We start from the raw sequence: 4626 nt of genomic DNA on the forward strand, positions 1-4626 counted from the left end.
CTTCTAAAAACATTTTTGAGGAGTCAATCCCACCTAATCACAGAAGCAGGAAGTTTAAACTTCATTTGTCTGGATGCAGATAGTGTCTAGCATAGCATCATTGACTTTTTAGCTCATACTGAGCATGCATGTTGTGACAGTGGAGAGGAAAACTCCTGTTCAACAGGAAGAAACCTCCAGCTGAACATACACATTGAACCCGGTTCTGTAGTAGCTCCTGCTGTGGTTTCATGTAGGAAAGAAAGCAATGAGCAGATCAACTCTGAGCCTGTCTTCAGGTCTGGTAGATAAAAGAAAACACAATCAGTCACAGTAAAAGCTCACCCAATAGCTATATCTATGAGAGAGGCACAGCTAACAATTGCAATACAAGCCCAGGGGATCCAAGATCCCCCTCCGGTACAGCTGAACTGAATGTCAGGCACTGTGGGGATAAATGAAAAGAGCACCCTATGGTCAAGGCGAGGTCATGTCAGCTATAGAGAGGTCTGGATTTAAATAGAGAAAGAAAGGAAGAGAAATGGAGAATTGTTTGGCCAGACCAAATTGTTACCCCCCTGACCTGACTGTAAACTCTGCCCCCTGCACTCCATCAAGGTTAACCCTGAGAGAAAAGAGGTGAGGAATGGAAAAATATTAGTTTGAAAAAGAAAACTAAAAACTAAAGTTTGTAGCGTTTAGTTGACAGTTTTGAAAGTGTTAACAAAACCCAAGCCGTAAATGGAGTAAACAAAGAACCGCAAATATTTTCATGTAAATTCCTCCCATTAGAAGTTCTCCCATTAGAAGAATTCATGTCAGTCATGTGTTATAAACCTATAGAAACTCAACTACAGACACCACACAACCTATAAGCCATTGTAACTTTAAGATTTGGACTTAAGAAAAGAAAATGTGCAATATTCTGTGCAATATGCTGAATGTGCAATATATGTGAATAGAATAGTCATACCACTACCTCACCGTTGCTCCTTACCTACTACACTTTAACGTAAAAGTAAATTCACCTGTATATAAGCCATCCGGATTGTACATATTTTTATTTCTTTATTTCTTATTTTTATTTTGTTTTTCATTGTGTGCGATACATGTACACTTGCACCTTAATCCTTATTTATCTTGATATACTGTATATACCTGGATATACTGTATATATATTGTTTATTGTTTATTCTTAATGCACCTTTTTCCTCCTTGTTTGCACCTTCTTTGACTTCTATGCCAATATGTGACAAGTAAATTTCTCCGCTGTGAGATCAATAAAGCTCATCTAATCTAATCTAATCTAAAACAAAAGAGGGGCACAAAAGTTTAAATATAAGAGCTCAATCTTATATTATATACTGAGACAATAATAACCTTCTACAAACATTAAAATCTATTAAGATAAAAATGTTTTACTTCAAAAATCCACAGATTAACTATGAAAAACCTAATTAATAGATTTACTTTGATGTAACAGGTTAGGTGTAATAATTTCAGGGGTTTAAAACCAGCGCTTTAAAGGGACTACACACACTTTTTGAAAGACTCTTTATAAAAAGGTTTGCAGCTATTTTCTCTATCTTCTGACCACAATTAGATGCCAGAGATCAAGCTGATTATCTGCAAAGTAGTAAATAGGAAGAATGATTTACTAAGAGAACAGTAAGGCAGAACTAAAGGTGCCACTAACTCTATTTGGTTGAAAGAGTCAGATTGGATATACGTGTAGCAACCAAGCTACAAAACATTAACTCAGAACCGCTGTGTTCTCAGTTTAATAACAGCAGGGGTGAAAATAGCATCACAAATACACACCCATCTGTGTTTTGTTAATTTAAACCCTTTAATCCCGACTCTAACACTGAACCGAACCATTATTAGTAATTGCCTAACTTAAATCTAATTCCCACAAGTTGATAATGGTTCTTATGCATCACAAAATTCAGGTAAACACAAACATACACACACAAATACTCATATCAAAGATTTCTTTATTATCTTTTTATAGGAGATTATGCTAATACTTGTTTAACAGGGGTGGCAATAATTCATTAATAGAACAAAGGCTTATTCCTAAAAAAAAAAAAGGTTTATGTGATGTAAATAATCTTTACTGTAAAAAAGGCTATCCATAAAATACATTACATTTTTAATTGACATGTATATTTTAATTTTTTTAGCCCCGATACCGATACCCGATACCTGGCTGTATCATGATTGGTTTAAGTGATCTGACCCACATGCAGAGAACCACTCAGAGACCAAGGGAAACGTTTAACAGGTTTATTAAATGTAGATGAATAACAGAAGTTGGATCTGGAACTCAGTGGACTGGTGAACCGGAACTGGAAAGTCTGAAGGGGAGATCACAGTGATCAGTTCAGGGACCGTAGGAAAATTTACTGAGGCTTGAAAATTATTGGAGAGGGACTCACGTTTGAGGGGGGCTCTTGTCAATCCTAGAATCCAGCCCGTAGGCGTTAATCCAGAGAAGAGGGAACTCATTGGAGGTCGGACAGATAAAAAAACGGATCATGTGGAGGTTTTCCCCTGCTCAGCGTGTACTCAGTTAATCCTTCCAGGGGGAGAAGGTCCAGGTATCCAGTTACTCAGGAGGGCTTCCTGCCGAAGAGTAAAGACAAAAACTGGATAAGACTCAGAGAAACAACGCTTAGGTTAGCCTCTGCTAATCTCAGCTTGGCCAGAGTACCCAAAACTGGCAAATACTCCGGCGTCGAGGTAGTGACAGCCCACTGCTCAAATACTCCTCCAGTAATGATCCAACGAGCCGCAGGTGTGCAGGGAGGCCCAAAGAGGACGGGGCACCACCTGGTGGTGGAGAGAGAAAAACACACAAACAGCCCACACAAACTGGATTCCTAACAGGCTGTGCCGTTTCGGCCGATACCGTTACCATCTGTTTGAAATTGATGTGTGTGTATATACATATGAATGAAAAACTGCATACTACTTGGATGTAAAATAATTGCCATCATGGCTTTGTAAAGCAGGAAAAAGACTAATACAAAGTTAATCCAGTAGAACTTTTTATTGCCTACCTGGAATGGGTGACAATAGTTGAATAAACTTTTGGCTCTCAAAATGGTATCGGTGCTCTATTTGTTGGTACTCGCCAATACCAATAGCACCATTTTAGTGCCGTATCGTGGCCCTGCCCAATACTGGTATCGGTATCGGTGCAAGACTAATTTTAATGCAGCAGTTTTTATTTAAATCATGCTTTCATATTATTCTATCTCAGTAGAACATGTGCCAGGATTTTTTTTTATTTATGTAACAGTGAATTTTATTGAAATCAACACAAAGGAAATCTACAACACCAAGGCCTTTTTTAAGGCTGCACTCATCCCTCCTCTCAGCGAAAACACTAATGCTTTAAAAGTCAGAAGAAATCATCTTCATGCATCCATCTTCATGCACAGTGGATTTTACTTAAATGATTTATATGCTGCACTGATAAAAAAAAAAAGGTTTGATAAAGTTCCTCTCTAAGCAAACCTAAATCTGAAACGTGCCTCCGTGGGTTTCTCTAAGATTAAAATAATTTAACTGCTAATTTTGTATTCTGTTCACAATGTTTTTCTGTTTTCATTAGATATTCAAAGAACAAACTGAAAGGAAAAGGGGGCTGAATAAAGGAAAGTGAAGAAAATAAGGTTATTTTATACAATAAACACAACAGGGTTGTCTTAAAGTATTTGAGGTATGAAATTACCTATTTACAAAACTGATGATAAAAACACCAAAGATAACAAAAGTAATAATAGTTTTAGTCAAGCTTTTTGTCATTGTACTATTGCTGTCTGGTCTCTTTACAGCTTCTCACAATTGTTTTGTTTTCCTCAATCCTCTCCACAGGAAAACTATCATCCACACATTTCTTTTTAGATCGATTTAAGACATACTTGTTCAATAGATTTCAGTATGTGTCTTTACATTTTGCTAAAATCAAACCAAATTAATTCTGGTGTTTTTCAGGGTTTTGCATTTGGACTTATTAGTGGAAAGTTACAAAGTAAATGGACTTGATTACTTTACTTAAATACTTTTTTTTGAGTATCTTTACTTTACTTGAGTAAAGTTTTCAGGGGCATTTATTAATTTCACTCCACTACTTTCAAATTCAAATATTGTATTTTCTACTCTGCTCCATTTCTAGGAAGCTGCTAGTTTTACTTTTGGCTCAGCGTAAGTTGTTGCCATGTGACCTTGTTGTTCAGTAGGATGAGTTGTCACAGCAGAGTTGTGGTTTCTTTGTGGTAATCGATTTAACCTTTAACCTGTATTCCATAATGAAAGTGTGAGAAGAATCATGGTCCTCCCATTTTATCTTTGGTTTGTTTTTAAATAAGAAATAATAATCACAATAGCTGTCACTTTTTGTGGCATTTTTATGTTAAAGTTCTTTACAGGTTGTAACACAGCAATACATCAGCTGGTTTCTGAAAGTTACAAGGTTCTTTAAAATTACTCTGAAAATTCAAAAAAAAAGTTAAAAAAACAATCCATTGGAATTTGTTTCCAAGTTTGAAGACATTTTGCTTTCCATCCAGCAAGCTTTTTCAATTTAAATGTCAGAAATAGCTTTGAGTTGCTTTGTATAGCAGCCCAACAAAGCAA

Source organism: Cyprinodon variegatus, unplaced genomic scaffold (assembly GCF_000732505.1).
Source record: "Cyprinodon variegatus isolate N-32 unplaced genomic scaffold, C_variegatus-1.0 Scaffold195, whole genome shotgun sequence".
NCBI classification, from domain to species: domain Eukaryota; kingdom Metazoa; phylum Chordata; class Actinopteri; order Cyprinodontiformes; family Cyprinodontidae; genus Cyprinodon; species Cyprinodon variegatus.